At 42.7% G+C, this 22,402-nt stretch overlaps 1 protein-coding gene across 4 annotated transcripts in view; it reads left to right on the forward strand.

Annotated features, from left to right (window-relative positions):
• Nucleotides 1-22,402, forward strand: part of SLC23A2 (solute carrier family 23 member 2) — a 66,190-nt gene that overhangs the window by 11,277 nt on the left and 32,511 nt on the right. The window contains exons 1-3 of one of the 4 annotated variants that reach the window (XM_037371388.1): nucleotides 2,187-2,282; nucleotides 17,118-17,222; nucleotides 17,719-17,778. The gene's annotated coding sequence lies outside the window, so the exon portion shown is untranslated. Of the gene's footprint in view, nucleotides 1-103; nucleotides 203-2,185; nucleotides 2,283-17,117; nucleotides 17,223-17,718; nucleotides 17,779-22,402 lie in introns of those variants that run through there. The other 3 variants (XM_037371387.1, XM_037371385.1, XM_037371386.1) reach the window with 3 other exon arrangements.

Genomic DNA, 22,402 nt, shown 5'->3' on the forward strand with positions numbered 1-22,402 from the left:
GTGACTGAATGTTTTTATAAATACCTCATGGTTCTTCACTGTATTTTAATAACAGGAATTATATATACCAATAATCCCAGTAAAATTATTTTTACTTCGACAGCAGGACTGTGTGACAGCATAGAATGGGCTCTGGCTCCCTGAACAAGTGAAATGTTGGGGCATTTTGTGATACTTTACAGCACTGAAGGCCACCCGGAAGGTAATTTATCTATTTAAGAGGAACAAAGGGCTGAAAAATGCTTTGCTGGGTTTGAGCCCGTGGTTCCAGGGGGTCTAGCTATGTCAAATTCAATTCTTGGAGCGCTAAATCCACCTTTATCATCTTTCCCCTGCTTGTCCTTGGGATTATCCTGACCCCAAGGCCTCTCTGTCTCTTAAATTTCAATCTGACTGATGCACGTGTCTGAACTTCTCACTTGCAGATCTCTTACCGTACTACTTGTGTTTCACTCTGCCATCTTCCACAGGCAGAGGCGGGTTAGAAAACCGTAACACTTTAAAACAATTACAAAAGTATAGAGCTGCATCTCTGCTGATGATTCCTGAACACAGGCAGCCCTTACAGGGAGACTGCATCGCTGAATACATATGATCCATCTTCTGGTACAAACTCCTGTCAACAGCAGAACTGCTGCAGTCTCAATCAATCTTGCATTACTAAAATGTTCCTTACATCATGGCTCCTCTACCCTGACAAACAAAGGCTATTAACATTTAAAAGCTGCACTAACTGTGTGTATGTTTAGGATATGGCCAGGTATTGAATAATGCTACGGGATCGATATTCATGATCTAGAGCAGCAGAAGAGGTGCGTTGTGACTTCCCAGTGTCCTATATAGTTCTCCATATGGTTCATTTGAAAGCCTTGTTTAGAAGCTTAACGTGGAGAGTATTGCAGTGAATGTGGAAAAAATTATGCATGTGGATAAGAAGCACAAATGCTCCAGAGGCCTCGTAGGGTCTATGGTCTTAAAATAAGCTCCTGGCTTTTAACGGGATCTGATGAAACCCTCTTTATAGGGCAGTGGGGTGGAAGAGGATGGACAGCTGGTGAACAAATACTCGGTAAACATTCCCGGTAGCCGAACTCAGCGCAAACAGCAACTATTAAGGCAAAGACCTGAAAGATCAACAAAGGATCGCAGGTCTGGGTAAAATGATGCAATGGATTACAATTAGTGTCACTGGTCTGGGGAGCACAGGCTTTCCTATCGACTTTGAGCTACAAGGCACCTTAATCAAATAACGAAGGGGGCTGAGGGGGGGGAGAAAGCTCAGCATCAGTCAATATTATCTCAAGGACACCTACTGTAAATTAGCAGGCTGATGTTCACAGCACAGTTTCGTTGCGGGGAGAAAAAGTAGAAATTACTGGAGGCGGCTGCGGGGGCTCAGCCTCGGCTTCCCAGAAAAGCATGGAGCAGCAAAAGGCTTCACGGGCCAGCTGCTTGCGGCGTGTCCGAGAACTGCGCCTACGGGAAAGGGCAGAAGCCAAATTAAAGCAAGTTAATGTTATCAAAGCCTATTAGGAAATTCAGGTTTTGCGGAGAGGGAGGCGAGAGAGGTGGCATCTGTCTTTGGTATGGGGTGTCCCAGCAGCAATGTCTGCGCTGTGCCTGGACCCCCCCAGCCACATGTGCTGATGGGGGATCATGTCAGATTTACTGTCCTCCCCAGCCAGAAAACTGTGAAAAGCGCATAAAAACAAGATTATAGGAAGAGGGATGTGCATGCGGTGGAAGTGCCATCGTTTGGGGGGCTCAACTTCCTTAGCCTTCCTCTTTTTTTGGCCACTAAGCTCACTCTCTTATTATAAAAGCTGGATATTTTCCTAAAAACCAGAACAAACGAAACCAACAAAACAGAAAACAACCAAAATCCCGCCAAACCGCAGAAAGGGCCAGGGCTGAGGGCAGCCCGTGGTGACAGCAGGCGAGCGCCATTTTCCTGGGGGCTGGGGGGGGGGAGGGACGCCCCCAGACGCAGCGGCCCGGGGCGCCGAGCCCCGCTGAGGGAGAGGGAGCCCTCCCCGTCCCCCAGCCGGCCCGGCGCCTCAGTCCCCCGCCGCCCCGCGGCTGCCATGGCGGCCGTGCCCTGAGGGGAGAAGGGCGGCCCGGCGGGCGGCGGGCGCCATCTTGTCGGGGGCGGAGCGGGGCCCGGCCCGCCCCGTGCTCTGCCTGCCGGGGCGGCCCCGGCCCCGCCGCACTCGCCGCTGCCGTCCGAGCGGAGCGGAGCCGCAGTCCCCAGCGCCATTGCCGCCCTCAGCCCGCTATGGCAGGTGAGCCCGTCCACCTCCTCCTCCTCCTCCTCCTCCTCCTCCCGCGGGCAAGATGCCGCCGATCGCCCGCCCTGAGGGAGAAGCCTCGCCGGCGCCTCCCCCGCGGCGCTCTCCCCTCAGCCCGCCGCGGTCATTGCTATCGCTTCCCGCCCGCTGTCACCTCCATCCCGGCTCCCCGCCGCCGCCTGAGAGCCGCCCTCCATCCCCAGGCACCCGGGGCTCTCCCCTTCCTCCTCCCGGGGCGTTGGGTCGGGGCTCCCCGGCAGCCTCCACCATGTTGCCCGGCCGCGGTTCACCTTGGCCGCGCGGCTCCTGCGCCGCCTCTACCTCTCCTCCTCTCCTTTTTATTTCGTATTTATATTTTAAACCCTGCCATGTTTTCCGTGCCGGTGGTTTCTGGCTCGGCGTGGCCCCTAGCCTGTGCTGGGCGGAGGGGAAGGGGCGCCTCACCTGGGGCACGGCCTGGGCGGCCGCGGCTGAGGGGATGCCTGAGGCGGGCACCTGCGGCCGGGGCACCTGCCCTGCGAGGCTCGGCCGGCCCCGGGGCTGTGCCCCTGGGTGCGGGTGTTGTGTTTTCTCTGTTCCGTTGAGAGAATCTGGGTTTTTAACGTGGTTTGTTTTTTGGTTTTTTTTTTTTTTCTTTAATCTGAAACAAAATGGGTGGCAGAGTCGTAAGCTTGCAGATGGGATGGAGAAATGCAGGTTAATTCTCCCCCGCTCCTGAAGGGGTGGCCTCGCTTTCTTGCCTGATCCCGTTCTCGTGATACGCTTTGAGGGTGGGTTTTTTTTTCATTTATTTGCTTGCTTTTTTTGTGGTCTTTGTGGGGTTTTTTATTTTTTTCTTTCCAGTGCAGATCGAGGCAGTAAATATTTCTGTTTTCTGCTTTTGGCTCGTGAGCCCCGTTCGGTATCATGTGTGATTTTCTTTTGTTTTAAGGTACATTTTGGGTCGAAATAAGTGATGTAGGAAGCACAGAAAAGTGCTCGAAAAAATCTTGTTGAAAGCCTTCTGTCAGGTTTCCTTACCTAACAGATGACTATCTACCTATACCGTTATCTCTGTTGTCAGTGGTTTTTGCCTTTTTTCATAAAAGATGGGTATGCAGGCAGTAAGGTTTGTAGACTTTTATTCCTATCTTTTCATTTTGGAGCCATCATTGTCATTTTGTAGACGGGGAAGACAAACACTTAACGCAGCTTGGGGTCCCACTCGTGTCCTGTGAGCTCTCCAGGTAAGTGCAGGCAGGGGCTGACCCCAAAAGGCAGCTGCAGGCAGAGAAGATTCTGGCAGGAAAGGGAAATCCCCAGATGTATTTGAGACAAGGTAAAGACATTGCATGTTAATTTTTTCCATTTTAATAATTTGCCCTATGCAGCTGACTTTATCAGTATGAGTTCAGTGCCAGGTAATTGCTAGGCTCCCTGTTGCTGTTGAACTTGACCAGCTGAGACAAAAATACCAAATACACTGTTGTCACAGGGAGCTTAATATGTGTGTGTATCCTCACTGCATCGCACTGTTGCCATACTTAACCAAGCTTTAAATTGCCCAGTTTAAGCTTCAAAAACCCCTCTGTTTTGGGTAGCGTTTTTACTGGCAGCTGGAGTTTGATGCAGGCTGTAAAATGTAGCAGAGAAGCAGAACAAATACTAGAGCGATTAGCTGCTGATGTGATGCACAGAGCTGGGGCTGACAACGCTGTGCACCTTGATCTGCCTAGTGATTTCACTATTGGTAAAGGATTATTGCAACAAGTAGCTCAGGTTAGTAAACTGGAAAGTAATCCTTGAGATATGTAGAACAATTGGATTAGTAGTCGATGAGCTCTTGCAACCCTACTCCTAGCTTCAAGTCTTGATCCAGATAGCTTGAAATTAGAGCAGTATTAACATGGAGATGCACTGAAACAAATTCAACCTTAGGTTAGCAGTGAGGTTAAACAAGCCCTGAGATTTTTATCATGGATTTAAACAAGCCTTTGGCTTTAGTAAAGATGCAAATAGGAGTTGAAAATGTATTGTCAGAGCCCTGTGGATAAGGGAAGGAGTTAAGTGATTCTCAAGGGTAGGTTGTTCTCCTGCTGTTCCTTAACAGGCCACATTCATACGGTTTAAAATCCATCCCAATCTGTCACTTGTCTGTAAGCCCTGCTCTTAGCTAGGCTTAGATTTGGTGAACTGTTTTCTCGAGGCACCTGGCTCTCACGTTGAGTACATGTAAGGAGCTGGATGGAAATAAGGTTCTCTGAATACGGGCCCCTTGCTTATTCTGCATCATCAGTACGGAAAGACATCAGAAGGGGAAACAGCTTTTCAAATAGTGGGATAATTTGGGCTGCAGGTTGATGAATGTTTCCTTTGGTGACAGCATCAATTTAAACAGCCCCCATCCATCACTGGCTGCGCGCTCCCAGCCTTGCAGTGACCCCCTTGGTGGTGCTGGTACCCCTGGATGGATGGCTGCTTGGTCAGGGAGCTTTTTTTTGGATTAGCCCACAAAAGCCTTGCTTTCATATTGAAGCCAGATCTGTTTGGAGAATTTTTAGCTGCTCCTTACCCTCCCTGAGCCACGGGTAAAGCTGTGTGTGCATCCCTAAAGGCATACTGAGTGATGTATGCGTATGGGTTTTTTTTAAAGACTGCTAACATGAGAACTTGTCTTCTGCAGCTGAAGCTAACAGAGAGTTGAATTCCAGTGGAGAAATAAAAGTCGTGTCTTTGTTAGTATTATTTGGTTGGTGACTCTTTTCTTCAGGAGGAGCTTAAGGTCATGGCAGTGATTGAGGATATTTTTTTTTCCCCCTAAGAGAAGAAACTTTATGACTGTGGATTTTCCCTGCGTTGGTTTAGAAGACACCGTGGAAGATGCTGCAATTGTATGCAGTTACTATTTCAAAGGTTTTTAAATTAAACCGAGTTGAGATTTCTTTGATTCTGTCGGTATGTTTTTCTTTTTCTTCCTGGTATAGCCAAATCTGTCAACTTCCTCAGTATAATAGACTTTCTTGACTTTCTTAACTGTGCTATGAAGTGGCATTGTTTAGGTTGAAAACTAAATGGGGGAAACTTCAGCCATCTTTAGTATGGATTCCTCCAGAAGTAGCTGTTAAGCGGCTCTAATGACCTAATCTGAACTGCAGCAGTTAACCTCTTCTGATCCTGGTGGGTACAGGGGGAAGTCAACTGGCACACCCTGGAGAGCTGTCTCAGTTTGCAGCAGATTACAAACTGGTGTCCCACACAAGGTGATTTTTGGAAGATCTTGCCCGGCTGTAGCTGCTCCTGTCAAGTGTCTTTGTGTGAACCGTGTAAGAAACCTCAAGCCCCGGAAGATTCTGTGGTGGGGCCATTTCTTCAATAGATTTATTTTACTTTCAAACACTTCTTTATGCATTTATCCTTACAGGAGAAAATACAGGTGGCTGCGCAGCACGGTTTTTCTTCCACTGAAGATGTTGGTTCATGTATTGCTGGAAAAATGTATTTTTAGCAAATGTTCTGTTTTATGAAGCCTTAGTGGTCATGAAACGGTCTGACAGCAGTTACAGTGTGTTTTATTTTACTTAAAAGCGGCAAGAAGAAAATATTGACAGTCAGGATGAGTAGAGAGAGATGCATCATGATGTAGTGTAAGGCAGGAATAAAATAAATCATTTAAAATGAAGGGTATTTGCCATTCTCTAGCCATTCCCAGGGGTGAAGCGCATTAAGACATTGTGCTAACTTTGTGGTACTGCACATAATACTTCTATCAGTACTGGGGAGCATATTTTTTTTTTTATGGCTAAGTATTTTCAGTTGTCATAAGACATCTTATGACAATGTTTATTTGAAGGCAGAAAAGAAATCCAGTGATATTTGGCCATTTTCAGGTTATGAGAAGGAAATGTCAGCTGTTTGAATGTTTTATTAGAGATTAATCTGAATATGGATTTCTTGCCATGGTAATTTGGCCATGAGAGGAGTGGAGCTACCTGCTTGGGAAGTGGAGTTGGGGTGTTGAAACATTGCTGGCACTTGGTGGGGAAAAGGAAGAAAGAGGGAGAAGTAATCTTATAGTTAAGAAATCTCCCGCTTTAGTGTTATTCCTTGCATTCAACATTAATCTTAGCTATTTCTATTGCCAAATATTGCAGTAAAAACGTGTATGGCATCAGAAATACAGCGTGCCTGGTGATGCACTGTGTGTCTCCCATGGTTTTCTAATCCACTGTGCTCTCAGAGGTTTAATGAACTTATTTTTTGGTACTGAATGTTGTCCTCAGTCAGGTAAATAGTGAATCATCAATCGCCTTGGGTCTGCGGAGAGCTATGATTATTTTTATTTTTATTTTTTTTTTCATGGCTGTGCTGTGGCCCCAGAATAGAGTTGGGCCGACTGGGGTTTGAAAACTGGGCTGGTTTTGGGAAGGGTACGTGGACCACCAAAGGCCCAGCTGGGCTGTTGTGAGGGAGTCCCAAAGCACTTTATTTGATTGACCCCATCCTGCGCAGCGGGAATGTATTGAAATACTCCTTGTTCCTATCTGACAGCTCCCGTTTTCTTATTTGCAGAGGAATGGCTGGCCTTGAGGTAATTGTAAAACTAGTCTTTTAACGGGTTTATAATGAGAAATTAAATGATCTAAATCTCCTTGTGTCTCAGTTCTCGGGGCGGAAGATGAAAGTGCTAGTTACGGAGGGCAGGGGGGGCAATGCACTTACCATCCAAGTGTCTGGTCTACTTTTTTAAAAAAAAAACAACAAAAATTAGAGGTTTTCTTTAAAAACAGCTTTAGGAGAGACTAAACTTTGGCCATTTCTGGTGAAAGGGAATTTCTGGAATTTCTTCTTGCCACATTCAGGCAGCCAGGATAATTTATTCTTCCCCCAAAACCTACGTTACTAAACATGTAATAAAATTGATGTGTATTGGTAAGAGTGTGTCATGTGCACCTTAGAACGATGGTGTAGCTGGATTTTAGCTTGTGTATTATGGAGACCAGTACGTCTTTCTCATCTGAATGAGTGATGTTTTGATCTTGTATTTGCGTCAGCAAAATGCCTGAGAAAACAAGCTCTGTCTGATGGTTGTATTTTTAGGAGCAGATGGGAGCAGATTAGTCCAGTTGTAATTGTGTTGGAGGAGCAGTAAGTAACGGTACAGTACCTGTGTGTATTTTTGAACTTTTAGGCTCTGTGTGGTATGAAAGCAATAACTGAACTTGTTTATGTGTGTTTGGATTTAACCAGCATTTGTTTGTTTACACCCTTTGTGATAAAAGGGACTGTTTTAATTCAGCACCCGTTTCCTTTATGCTTGCTTTACATTAAAATTGCTTGAAGTGTGGGCTCAAATTAGTATAAATGGTGAAGGAGAGATTGACTCACCATTACTTTGTTTTTCACTGTTTTGGAACGTAGTGACTCATGGAATGGATTTCAAATGTCTGCATGTCCCCCAAATTTGTTGTCTGAATTTATTTTTAAATCAAACTATTGCAGTGCTTGTGTGACTCCCAACAGTCGGCTGAAGCATTTTGTGAATGCATAGTAGACAACAGTGCTGGCTAGCAGGAAAGTTAAGTAAAAAGTGGTTTAGGGGGGGTTTATGCACTTAAATTCCTAGGCGTTAACCTCCTGTGTGGATGCTTTGAGTAGTTTGGGCTCTAAATGTAGCAACACGTTTTAATTGGATTTACTCTTATTTTGCATGGCTGTGAAATGGCAGCCTAGGGCGATAAGGCCTATTTTAGTGGTATGCTGGCTATTAGTAGACTTGTAAGGTTGTAAAAGTTAAGAGAATAAAGCACAGTTTGGAAGCTTTAATAGGAAGGTGCCTTAAACACTCGGTCTCCTATGGGTTCTCATAGCTGTGTTTATATGATGAGGCGATTAATGTGCCGTTAGTGGATTTATCCCAGTTTTCCAGTGCTCTGGATGTCGTCGTTGACCTGACGCTAGCAATGGGAGGGAAATACTGGAAGTCTTTGATCACTGGAGTCTATCATTAAGCATATCTTTATGGAGCACTCTTTCTTTTCTAGCACAGAAGTAGCAATCTGAAAGGTTTCTTTTTTTTCTGGCCTTGTTCCTTTCATCACTTACCTGTGTTGTATTTAAGCATACAGCTCAGTGTTGCTGTTTCGTGCTTTTAAAGAAAAAAGTGCATATATGTTGTTACCAGTATTCAAGGTCATACAGAGTTCCTCATAAACAGGCACGTGACTCCATGTCATGACTTTCACTTCATTTCCATTCCAGGCTTCTAAATAAAAAGTGCTGCGCTGCAAAGTTACCAACCTCTGATTTTGTGTGCTGAATAAAATGAAAGCATCCCTGAGCTAACAGCACTTAATGGACTGTGCTGTGATAGCGTTTGAATTTCCATGGAGTCTTTGAATCCTATGACAGAAAAAAGATATTCGTAAATTCTACAATTTTTGCTCGGTTTATTATTTGCCCTTTGTGTGTAGAATCCTATATATTCTGACCCTTACCGTACCTGAGCAAAGAAAATACATCCTTGTATTTATAGGTGATGTACTCAACAGCATCAGCTGCTTCATGGTTACTTTTTTTTTTTCCTTTTTCATTTTTTGTACAGAATGAATTTTTCCTGAAAGTTGACTAGATGCTCCTGATGCATGAAGCATTTGCTTCATCATACTTTAACAGACTGGAGTTTTTGATAAAAGCTTAAAGAGCATCATTTCCTGATGAGCATTTCATTGTGTAAAGGTCAACCCTGAGGAATAATTGGGATTCAGACCAACAAGCAAGAAATGGGTCCCTGTTCTGTAGGATCAGACTGCAAGACATAATTGCAGTATTCTCACACTGTTTAGTGTCCTTTCATATATGGGAACAATAACAGGTATTAGTCATTTGCTGGTGTTGGAAATACGTATTTGCATGTGTACCTTTTAATTTTGTGTGTGTAACTTCAGGTGATTACGCTGAGCATAATAGTTATTATCAATACAATTTTACGGGGCTCTGTACTGGTTTGTTCAGACGGTTACACACACTTGTTGGCTACCTGCAGTTTATTTCAACTTACTAGCAGATGCTTTTAAAACTCAAAGAAGAAAATTATATGGACGAGGAGATGGCTTTTATTTTATTATTTTTTTTAATACCCAAGTGTTGTGGTCTTGCTGCGGTAAGATAGTGTATCTATTTACTTGATCTAGCCAGAAACTGGAAATTGAATGGGAACAGCTTAATTTGCGCTGTAGTCATTTCAGAACATAGAAAATCTGGCTTGGTATAAATCATCATCTTTAGTGTTGACTGGCCCTACAGCTTGAATTTTCCAGGACTGCTAGTTGCGTACCGAACTGTGTCGGCTCTTACAAGTCAGCCTTTCAAATGAGCTGACATTCTCATTGTCCGTCTGTCTTGTTTGCAAATATCAGAAAAAGTAAAGGATGGAAGCCTGAGCTCTTCCAGAGACAATACGTGACCCTTCTCATAAAAACATAGATCTAAAAAGCCCTTTCTGCAGAAGGGGAAGAACTCCTGTAATCTTGAGCCCTGGCTACTTGTAAACACCCATTGCTAATGAGTCTTCCTCTTCTTTGCAAGGGATCAAACGCATTTAATGCTTTTCATGAAGGTGCCTAATAAGGCGCAATCAAATCAAGCAAAGCTGTCAATTAAGCCTTCTATTAAGTTTCTTAGTATAAAGAGCCTAAACCCTAAGTATTAACTGAGCTATCTTCCTTGGCTGTTCAGTTCTGGTAAAGATTTTGTGATAGTTATTAGTCCAATTTTTAACTTTGCTTAGGAGCACTGTTCCTTGCTTTCTAAACCCGCTGAATTGTAGACCGCAGAACTGTGTGCCGAGCATATTAAGATCCAAGTGTAATTACTGTTTTTGTTCTGGAGACTGTTGTGACAGATAATGTTTTGTTGAATGGCAGGTAATAGATTTATTATGGAGACAGCACAGCATGTGGGTACCTTCAAAGGAGACTCTATCTGTATTGGTCTTTTCTCCTCTTTAATTATTCAAAAGGAGAATTTTGTTGAGTTCAAAGTGTATGCCTAAATTATATTACTCCAAATAGTAGCGGCAAAGAATTCCCACCTTTCAGGCAATGCCAATTAAGTAGGAACAATGGCGATAATTTTTTTTAAGTAGTGCTATACTGACATCTGCAAAAGAGTCCTGAAGATGAAGGAACCCATAAAGTACAATATTGAAACCACTGGCAATTAGCTAAAAAAGGATGGTTTTACTGGCAAAAATCATAAAAAAAGTATTCTATTAAATGTTGCCAAAATAAAAAGGCATGTCTTGCTGAAAAGAAAAAGCTTTCCTTCAATAAACTATATTTGGCATAAATATTTTTCTAAGTAACGTGAACTCTGACAAAATATTGTATTTTTTTGTGCTTTTCTTGAGCAGTTAGTTTGGTATTAAGTGGACTGTTGCATTTCTGTCACTGCAGTTGGAGAAGAATTCACTTAGCCACCTTTAACAGTTTTGTTGCTGTAGGGGTATTTAATGCATTCATATAAATGTAATGCATTCTTAATGAACCACTTACGTACAGAGAAAAATCTTCAAAGCGTTACTGGACTAAATTACATCTTGTATCTCTGCACAGTAGCACGTTATATGACGCTCTACTGGACTAAATTACATCTTGTATCTCTGCACGGTAGCACATTATATGACGTACAGGTTAGGTGTCGGCTGGGTTTCAACAGGTCCTAGTTACCTCCTGTCTCTACTAATTGCCCTCGTGGAGTCAGAGGACTGAACTGGTGGTGTCACCTTAACTTCTCGCCTCGAGCAAGATGCGCAAATGCAGGTTTATAAGGAAGTAGGTCATGATTGCTGTGCATGTAAACACTTTCACCTAAGCCTGCCTGAAACGGGAGTACTGGAAGTTAAGCAGCAAGTCTGGTTAAACACAAGCCTGGATCTGTAAACACTTCCAGGCTTGTTGTGAAATTAATAAATTAGTAATTGGTTGGCTTAACGTGTGGGAATCAAATGCAGGGTTGCATACAGTTGTTTAGTGTGTGGGTAGAGAGTAAGTAGTGCTGGTCTAACTTAAAAATCATTAATGGCAGTAATGACTTAATTTTTCCCTATGGCTATGGGAAACCAAGCTATGCTTAGTGACCAAAACTCATGGGAAGAACGGTTGGTCAACAGCTCTCAGTAGTACTAATAGCATCCATTATTGCTAACATAATTAATAATAGCATATTAATGCTCTGTGGCACCAAAAGATGATCTGCTTGCGCCCTGCCTTTTGTCAGTTCCAGCAGAAATAAATTGGCTTGCCATTTTGGGGGTTGGCTCCACATAAGGAGTCGGGGGGCTCTAAAACCCAGCACGGTGACAACTTACTTGTGGGAAGGTATTTGAGCAGATGTGCTGGGATTGCGCTCACAGCAGTCAGCAGCCTGAAGCCAGCAGATACTTGGCCTGCAGAGCTGAGGGTACTGTGTAACACAGCAAAGGCTGCCTGCACAAAAGCACACGAAGAATCATGCTGTCTCTCCCCCTCAGCGCTTGGAAGCCTTGAAACATTTCCTCTGCAAGTGGTATAAATTTGCTGATTATTCCCAGGAAAGATTTCTTGAAATAATCTTGAAGGAGTGAAAGGTCACTGAGCGAGGAGGGCATAACTCTCCCAACTGGATAATTAAAAAGAAAATTAAAAAGTGTGCTAAGTTTGAGATTGACTCGTGGCCATGCTTTGAAGATTAAAAGGGCTTTTTTCATTTCAGATGAAGGAGGTCTGGATCGGTGGGAGGAGGAGTTGTGGCTGCTGGAGCAGTTGGGCAGCACTGTGAGGCTGCATTTGCCATTTGTGTACTGAACTGTGAATGAGATAGCCACGCTCCTGTCCGGTGATCCCGGTGCATGCTCCTTCCCCCCCCTTTTTTTAAACAGTCTTGCAGCTAGAATCTTCAACCTAGCTGATCGCTATTTAGTGCAGGTGGATTTTTAGGCATCTGAGCAAGTGGCATATTGAATGCAAAACCTATGGACGTTTTTTGTATAAACATGTTTTGCCTTTAGAAGATGAAAATAACAGCAAGTTTAGCTGAAGGATGGAACTTTCAGTGTTCTTTGCACAGCCTGTAGCAAGATCAGTCTGCTGGTTTTTTTCTGTACAGAGATTTAGCCTGCACTTTTGAAACTACTGCAATCACAAAAATGAGAGGAGAGACATAAAGCGTGAAAGAATACAGAGAAATAGAGTGAGGGGGAAATGAGTGTGCTAACTGAACAGTAACAGCAAAATAATGCCAATGTAATACCAGAAAACTACAAAATTGCAACTTTAGCAGATAATGCCAGCAGATGTTTCAAGTCTAGACTTAGCATATAAATTTGCATATCCACTCCATTTTGTGCGGCGTTGAGCAGGTCAGAGCTGTTGGGCTGATCATGGGTTTTTGCTTATGGCTAGAACCTGTGGGTGCACCTAGGATGTGCTTTGAAGATCTGACATTTGAGAAATGAAGAGACTGAAGTCGTAGGTGTGAAGTTTGCAGCTTGTTAGGTGTAGGCTTATTATATACTTGGGCCGGTTGGGTCAGCGGTGTGTTGTTCCCTTGGCTGAGTTACTGCATACTTGAGTTTGGGCCATATGCTGCCGTCTTCTAAGCCTAATGTTGAAGCTGACAGCTTTTCCCCAGGCATCTGGGAATACGTGAAGGTAATGGTGCTTTAAGGGTAGCAACCTCCCTTGGTGCTCTGCTGACCACTAACAGATTTTACTTCTGTCAGTTCTTCAAAGAAAAATTATTTGAGCTTTAGCCTTTAATTACAAGCATACCTGGAGGTCCAGGAAAGACGTAGGCATCTGACTTAGTTTATGGACACGGTGGATACAATAGCGGGTCACAAAACCCACGTTCCTTCTCCATTAATTTTTGAAGTGCTTTGATCTGTGCCTGTGGAGTGTATGGCTTTGGCTTCACTACTCTTTTGTTGGTTTTCCTTGAAAATGGTTTCTTGTTTCTTGCCCAGAAATCAGCCATAGGTATTTTTACAAGATGGAAGTGCCTTTAATTACTTCTTTACATAGAAGAACTGTCGGTCTCCTTTGATGTACATCTCAGACCCTAGCTTTTTCTTACAAATGTTTAAAAATACACAGTTGCAGGAAGAGTTCTAAGAAATGCTATAATACAAGCTGTAACTGGATTAAGGATGTAACGACAACAGAAGTTAGGCCCGAAGCATTGTGTTCTCTGACTGGAAAAGGGGAATTTACGGAACATGGACTGCCTCTAGGTATCATTTCTGTTAAATGAGAGGGATGTACATTGCAATGGGTTGAATCATGTACAAGCAGTATCTGTAAGGCGTACCCAGGACGGCGTATTGCTCATTGAATGAAATGGTAGCTTTCAAAGCAAGTTCAGTAATTCTTTGTGTATATTTGATACAGCATTAGGGAAGAGAGCAGTAGGTGTTTTCACATTAAAACATATCTTCTGGTAAGTGCTTTTCCAAGGAATTTATAATTCTATGGATTTATAAATGTCTCCGTAAGATCAAACTTAATGGCTTTCTGCTGCTCCAAGTTGTGGGTGGAAGTGGATCTATTTATTCTACTAGTATGTGATGCTATTTTCTTGTGTTTGCTGTATTATGTTAAGTGCATTCTGGAAGATGTTCATGGGAGTCTGCTGCATCAATTGAACCTATTCACTGATGCAGAAGACCGCGTATTTGTTACGACTTTAGTAGGAAGAATACTTAGATGAGGAGATAGCTACAAAAATGTAGTTGGGAGATTCATTTGGCCGTCATGAATGAGGCATCCTACACCTCACGCTCCTGATGAAACAGGATGTTCTTGCGAAGATGATGTGCCTTTTTCTAACAGTGTTGCGAGGCATGTGCTATGCTTGAACAGGCTTTTTTCTTTTGTTTAACACTTTTTCAGTGACTTCATCAGACTGGCTTTTTTATGTTGGGCATTTCTATTACCTGGCAAGATATGAAAGTTCAAAGGAGGCATTTAGTTACCAGGTGTTTGCAGTCACTGGGTCACATTATTATCAGTTTTGATTATACGAGATAACCGCAGTTTGCCATCCCTATACACACAGTGGAAATAGGTGACTTCAAAGAAGAATTTTGTCCTGAGTGCTGCAAAACTAGGGAGGATGGCCTCAGAATAAGTATTCAGACTCAGAACATTGCCTGCAAATTGTCAGGTAGTTTACCAGTGTGTGTCTAACAACAAACATTTGTAATTTGACCAGGGCACTCTGAAGTGTTTGTGTCATCCTTAAGCTGAACACGGTATGCCTGAGAAGAAGGCGAAAAATTGGATTTTCTTATAATAATCAGAAGTGAACTCCCCCTAGGAGTAACATTTTGAAGCAAGAGAAATGCTCCCATCAGTTTAAATTTCAGATACTAAGCAGGTTATAAAAATGATGACTAGCTATGTAGGATCGTCACGGCAATGCTTCCCTGCACTGAAGCAGAGCAAGATAAGTTGTCTACTGCGATTTCACTTGCATTGATAAAGTGCAGCAGTACATAGAGCTGCTCATCTGTTTATTCCTGCCTGTCTTTCACAGCATTAAGGAGTTTGAAAATGCATTGTAAAATATTCCACTGTCTTGAAACAGTAGTCGCAAGAGTTATATCTTGAATTAACTTTCATCTCAACTATGGTAGTGATAAAGTACATATTCACTGCGAGGAATTTTAACGGAACAACCTGCCATCAGATCTGTCCAGACGGTCGATCATGGAAGCTGGGTTTTAAGTGGAGGTGTCCAGTTTAGTAGGTGGCTTATTTGAACTAAATTATTGAGTGTAAATACTAAGTAGTCAGAAAAAAGTCTTTTGAATGATGCAATTCTCCACTCATCAGTGAAGAACTTTGGAATGATTGTTTTTAATTATAAGGTCAATAGAGAAGTCTTGTGTAATTGTATACTTAAGTAATGTTACTTGCACAGAACTCCATTATACTTTGAACTATGATATCCAGGGCAAAGCAGCATTTGAGTCCCTGGCATTGTTTAACACAACTATTTAAAAATATTCAGTCCGATGTCCAGAATTTAAAAAAGCAAATGGCTTATTTCTTTCAAAACCTGTGTGGTTTTCTTGCTATTGATCTCTTAGTCCTGTAGGTCCCTGTGAGCACACTGAAAGCCTTGATTCTAAAATAATTTCTAGCATATTCCACAAAAATATTGTAGATGAGTAATCTTGCAGGCAGTCTGTGGACCTGTGGTACGGCAGTGTATGGTCTTAAAACTTCGCCTGTGTTGATGCTTGCATTAAGGGCTGTAAGCTTTCGCCATACTGAAATGAGAAGGTGTTTCTGTTTGTGAGAACATTTGGAATTCTGAAGGAAGGAGCAAAGGAAAGAATAATTGGAAAAGGGGCAAGTGGAGGAGGAAGCTTTTTGACATCTCTTTGCAGTGGAGATTAAATGCAGGAACATAATGTGGTTTTATATATGCACCCACTGCATAAAATAATCAGTGGAGATAATTGGCTTCCTTCCCTGCATTCTTAGTGAATGATGAATAAAGAGTATTGCACATAATAAGTGTCAGCTTTCAATTAAACGTGCCCTATTCAGTGGCTGGTTCTTTGATGCAAGAACAAGGACATGCCGATTTCTGATCTGCTGGTGATCCGCCGCTTTCAGGTCTTGACAATTAAGCAAGCTTGGATGACGAAGTTGTAAACTTGCGTAAGGCTGGCTCTGCGCGGTGAGCGGAGGGAGCTAGATGGCGCCATCCGCCCAGCTTTTGCCTCCACGAATTTGGGTTCAAAGGGTGCGTTTCAGGTAAAGCCAGCTCTTTATTCCCCTCTTGGCCACTCTGTTGCGCGCAGATGGCTGAGATGCTGCGTGTAAATGTGGGCAGCGCCTGGTAGTTGGGTGGTGCTTTCTGGTGGCCTGGTTTAATTATCGCTTACGGTATCACTTGTGGAAGGATGGTGCCTCATTAATGGTGCAAACACGTGACTTATTTGGAGAGGTAATTGATTACTTCCCTCGTGGGGTAAGGGGATGGTGTACAAATGATGGCAAGTGATAACTTGAGGCGGGGGCTGTGGTGCGGCGAATTATAACGTGATGTTTAAAGTGTTAGGGCAGCCTTAAGACGGTGCTGTCTTCTTGCAGAAAAAGAGGTAGGTCAGGGAGGGGAGAATAGATTTATGCAGGAGGACTGCATGTTGATTAATTGTTTCCAGCCTCTCTCACTTCTGTTCCTGCATCCTTACCATCTCACTTAGCTCTGTGACCTTAACATCACTGTTATGCAGCATTTTCCATTAGGAAAGTGAAAAAGCCCAGTGTAAGTTATACTGTGTGTTTTTTACTTCTTGGTGAGGTTGTGGCTTGCTAAACCTTGTCTTACGGAACAGCTTTGAGATCTGGGACCTCCTGAAAACTGGCTAATGGCTAATAAAACTGTTTCTGTGCAAGTTGCACAACGGAGGTTATGGAAATGCTAACTGGGTGGAGAAAATCCCAATCCTGATTATAGCTGCTGCAGTCAGGCATGTAAATATTTATGCAACTTGAATTCTAGGGGGCCTGGCTGGCTTTTTCTCCCTGTAGCATTGCAGGTTCTGTAAAACGCTTGAACCTCCTTGTTTGGGTTGATCTGTACGCACTCTGCTGTTACTCAGAGACTGTCCGTTTGCTTACTTTTTGTAATTATGGCCGAGGCGTGTAGTAACAGTTGATGGCCGTGTGGTGTCTTCCTGCATTTCGGCCGTTGTGTAATGTGCCGAGATTGTGATTGGGCACAGGACAGTTATACAATGTAGTGAGCCCAACCAGATTATAAAAATCCTCCTTCGGTATGTCTGCATCCTTTCAGGCTGCAACTTGCAACGCGAACTGTTGCACTGAGCGTAGACTGGAAGAAAGGCGGCAGAGGAATTGGCAGAGGCAGTCTCTAGAAGTTGGTACAGGTTTCTTGGAGGTAAGAGCTGCTTTGAATTCAGATGTTAATGGAGGATGATTACAAAAATTCAGCTGCTTTAGTGTGGGCATTATTAAGCAAGAAAAACCTGTCAAAAGGTTTTTAGTAACTTAAGTTTCAATATCCTAAAGATTTGAGAGCTTAATTTTTCATTTTAAAATTGTTATCACTGTACAGAGAGACTCAGAAGTACTTACCCTCTTTCCTGTTTACCTGTAAACTTTGGCTTTCTTTTACTTTTTAAAAGGGAAAAGTTTATATGAGGTTTATGTAGTAAAAAAGAGATTTTAAGAACGCTTGACCCCAAAGTACAGCATCTTGCTTAGTTTTTGGAAGTTTCTTGAATTCTCAATCTTTTATTAAGCTATTTTAAATGGATGTAAAATATTTATTTTAAGACAAGCCTAATAAGTCAACTCAGCATCTTTTCAAATGTGTGTGTGTAATCAGTAACTGGTTTTATATTGCTTACTGGACTAAAATTGTTCTCTTTCAGGAAGGAGTGAGTATCTGTTTCAAAAGTAGATGTAGGAATGCCTGAGCCTTTGGAAAGGAGGTTCGTATTGAGAGCTGAAAAAGTTGGCACGTTACCCTGATTTGCTTAATAAATGGAATTTTTCCTGGATGAGTCTCTAACTTCACCTTTGTTTTAATGTGATTAAGGTCTTGGAAAAAAAGTAGCTTTCATCAAAGTGCCAAGTAGCAGTACAAAGAAAGCTGAGAAAAGAACCAGTGTGTGCTCAGGTTGCTTTCTGAGTGCCATGAAGGAGCTTAATGAACTGTGTATTAATATCCATATAATGTGGAGGTATCTGAATTCTTAGACTATTAATGCTCCACAGGGAGACTGTAAGGACTGCTATATAATACTATAAATCAAGTTAATGTGTACCATGAACAGTGAGAGGTTACTATGTTGGAAGTAAGACTATAGAGTAGTGAAGTGTTTGATAAAGAACAGTGATATGCTATTTAATTTTTATTTACTGTGAGCATCGTTGCTATCTAGAAAACACTGCAGGTGTCATTTGATATCGGTCACTTGATGTCAAGCTGTGAAATTGTTACCTCTTAGATTTTGCTTGCACTTTTTTGAAATGTAATCTTACAGATTCATCTGTATAGTTCTTTCTTGGTCTTCCGTTAGGACTCTGTTCACGCAGACCGTTGCATGTGCGTTGATGGGATCTCCTGTGGAGGGTGGCACTCATGCTGCACAGAAATTTGGCAAAACTGTTGCCTATTGGAACAATAAACTGAGAGAGCAATGGGATGAAAGATGAGCGAGGAACAGCTTGACCAATAATGGTTTTGACCAAATGCACTTCAGGTTGACCTATACTGGAAATACTCATATTTCAGATATTTTTGTTTAGAATCACAGCTTAAATAAGCTCTTACTAAATAATCCGAGTAACCAAACATGCAGTTTTTGAAAGCTGTGAGATCCTTTGTTAAAAGTCTAATTCAGCTGGATTTAAGTCCTCAACAAGCTCATTCACACAGGAAGTTAATGAGATTTAGCTAATGTGCTTTAAATCAACGGAAGGTTTGAGTTCGGCATAACTTTCCTGTGCGTCTTTGTGTAGACATGCCCTAATAATGTTGGTCAGTTGTTAAGACATACTATCCTGGATGGAAGTCAAAATACCAACTACTTAAAAATTCATTAGTGCCTACAAAGAAGGAATATGTTTGGGCTTTGAAGACATACTTTGAAGCAAAGTGAGAAACTAACTCGGGACTGAAACTTCTTAAAGTGCACGTCAAGTCATGGTTTTTAAAAACTAAATGTTAGGAAGTTCGGGCATATTTAGCAGTACTTTGCTTCTACTGCAGGCAAAGGGAAATTGTGTCTTTTTAGGTAGTGTTGCATTAGGAATTTGAAGTATACTTTTTTTAAGTGTGGATGTAATTTGCTCTTGACTGGAGGGGGAAAATCATCTCTGTAGCATTTAAGGACACAGTAGCATTTCAGTGCAATTTCATTTCATGGCAAGGAACTCTGGGTGCAAGAAGCACCTGGTACAGTCAGATCATGAGTATTTTTTGGATCAAAGAGGCTCAGTTTCAAAATAGCCTGAGGAAGAGCTTTACTTAAGACTAAAGTGGGAAGATGGTTTTTACATGTAGCAACAGAAGATTAAGTGCATGTGCTTTGCAGCTTTTTTCGCATCTGTGAGATGGTCAAAATCCCCTGGAAGGTTGGCAAAACACCCTTCAGGCACACCTACCTATCTGGAACAGTTTGTGGGGTAGGGGACCTCATGGGTGCCGTATCCAAGTACCAATCTGGAGATGTAATACTCCTGGCCAGCACCGTTTGTGGTTGCGGGTCTGCAGATGGTACTTTGATTGCATCATGTTAAGTACTTCTTGGGCTTTTTTAGCCTCGCTAAATGAGATTCTTGTTGTTGAATTCTTTGAGGTGGGGAGGACCTTTTTGTTTTGTAGGAAAAAAACCAAGCAACTTTTTGGACAGTGTTAAGTAGTAAAGTTGCTGCTCTTCTGATCACTTGGAATTTGGTCATTAATAGTTTAAAACCCTTTGATAGCATATTGTTTCATATTTAACAATTTCTCAGAAACAAATTTCTCAGGCTTACTGTATTATGCTGTTAAATAGAAGATGTGAATAGCTATGGCAGATAGGCTGGAGAGTGAAATGGGGGAATCCTGTGCTCAGGTTCTTCTAGTATTAAAAAATAGCATAACTCAGGACCTGTAAAAGCGAGGACATGTATAAATACAAACCACAGCGCCTGTAGCTCCCATCTGATGCACAGAAGACAAGGGGTGTCTAATAACAGGAAGAGGAGTCTTTGTTTTTTGATACCTTGATGGCACAAAATCAGTACAGAAATTTTGTTTGATGGATGTAACTAGAGCCAGTAGTAGTCTGGAGAAAGCTGCTGTTCCGTAATTAACTGGGAATTGCCTTGCTTTTGTGTTGAACTGTGTGTCTGGCCAGGGATAGCTGTACCTTGTAAGTAAACTTGTCTAATTGGAGCCTCCACAATATTCCTTAATTGTCTGCGTTGCTGGTCTTGAAAGCACAGAAGCACTCCTGTTTCCCTAATCAGCTCGGTATAGTGTTCTGGTGAAGGAGTTTCTTTCAAAACTTCCCTGATCTATTGGCATCCATCCTGCTGCCTTCTGCAGCCATCTCCATCTCCCTGGATACTCTCGTGCCGATCCGAGCCGTGTGTTTGTCTGTCCCCCTTCTCCATGTCTCTTGGTGAACGTTGACTGGCAACCAAACTATAAGCAGCTCTGTCCTGCAGCATGTGGTTTCTCTTTAATGTCCCTAATGTCGTAGAGTAGTATTAGTTGCTTGGCCTAAATGCACTTTTTTTAAACTAAACAAAGTAAATGCTGTGCACCTTGAATTCTTCATAGCTGTCTGACACTGCAGGAGCCGAGAATTTACCTGTAGTCGCAGTCTGCAGCGTGCCCTTTCCAGAAACAGCTGTGCAGTGCTCACAGTATTGGGTACTGAGCGAGTCAAGTGGGTTGTAAAACTGGTTTTATCTTCTGCTCAGACTTGGCACATTTTAACGGTAAAATATCCTGATGTGCAGGGAGTGCAGGTCCCTTTCCACATCTCTGTCATGTGTCTGTTGCCAAAAATACAATCTCAGACGTAGAGGCTATCTTGATTTGTATTTAAACACATCATGTGCCTGAGTGTCAGAGATGCCTGACACTTGAGACTGCCGTTGGAGGTGGTGGAACCCCAGATGTGCTGCTGGAGTTCAGGTTATTCACCTCAGCTGTTTGGAATTTATTTAAAATGTAGGTGAAGCTAACCTTGGTTGATGTAAGGTTGGACAACTTCTGGCTGAGCGTCATCTCTGCTTGCAGGAGAAAGTTGTTGTTATCCACATGAGTCTGACAGCTAATTACAAATAATAAATTGAAGAATGTAATTAAGCTGTCACCTTAATTTGATTGTAATCTCCTTAGTGTATGCAGCAGACTGAGCTCTCTTGGCTCTTCAGCCGTCTGTAAAAGCCAGAAAGGTCGTGGGTTGGATCTGACATGGCTCCTTCCTTGGGGCGGTGCGACATGTGCTTACCAGGTGGCATACCCACATCAGCGCTCCTGGGAGCTTTTCCATCAGTACGCTCTAAAGAATGTGCTGTTTCACTGCCAGCTTGTTTTATAACCACGCCTTGTTGTGCTTCCTTTACAAATAGTTCCCTTGCACAGCAGTGTAGGGTTACCAAATGTAGGTCAGTTCCTGATTTTCCACGGTGTAGAGATGGCGAGGACCACAGGTACTGATGAACTACTTAATTTTGTTTGATACTTCTGCTGTGCTAAGGGTAGGAGGGAATACACTTACCTTTCAGACTGGATAGGATTCTCCTTTTAACTTTTTCACCAGCTGGTGGCCTAGACCTTCAGCAGAACTTGGTGTTTTGAGGGAAAGGAATACAGCAAACTGCAGCTATAATGTACCTGCTTTCCATTTCTCTCTGCAGACAGTTCTGCCACTTTATAGAGTGATAAAACATTTGTGACTGTCCAGCAGCTTTTGACTGTTGTTTTTAGGGGTCTTGGTACCAGTTCTAAAATGCTGCGGCCCCATTGTGCAAAGCACTAAATGAAGCTGCTTCACTTGTATTCAAATTTTGTGCCCATTGCTCGTGTTTATCTGCCCAGCTTTATGCTGAGTCAGCTGCCTCCTGTCCTCTCAAAGCAGCTGGACAAATCAATATGGAAAGTCTAAAGTATTTTGGATAACGTCTCTGTATGGTGGGCCTGGCTCAGTTGATAGAAATTTGAGATCCAGTTGTAATTTGGAAAGGCCCTTGTGGTTTTAGAAAGCTTTTGGGTTGAGTTTGGCAAATAAGGAAGTACACAGAGCTGCTTCCCTCTTAAAGCTTCTGGGAAGAAAAACCTGCCTTGTTCTTATGCTTTGGAAGAACAGTAATTTTGAGAGTTGAAAGTCATCGTGACAGTCATGGGGGAAGCAGAGGTTTGGACGAAGCTTCTTTCAGAGGGTTAACCTCCAGGTCTGCTTATTGCAAATGTGGGGCGATGAGCTTCATCGTATTGGCGGTATGTCCTGAACACAGCACTGCTTCCCAGTTCTGCTGCTGCCGGTGAACAGCACCTGACAAATTGTTGACTCTTATAATGGATGCTTAAAAAAACCAACCAACCTCAAGCAA

The sequence above is a fragment of the Falco rusticolus genome, chromosome 20 (assembly GCF_015220075.1).
Source record: "Falco rusticolus isolate bFalRus1 chromosome 20, bFalRus1.pri, whole genome shotgun sequence".
NCBI classification, from domain to species: Eukaryota; Metazoa; Chordata; class Aves; order Falconiformes; family Falconidae; genus Falco; species Falco rusticolus.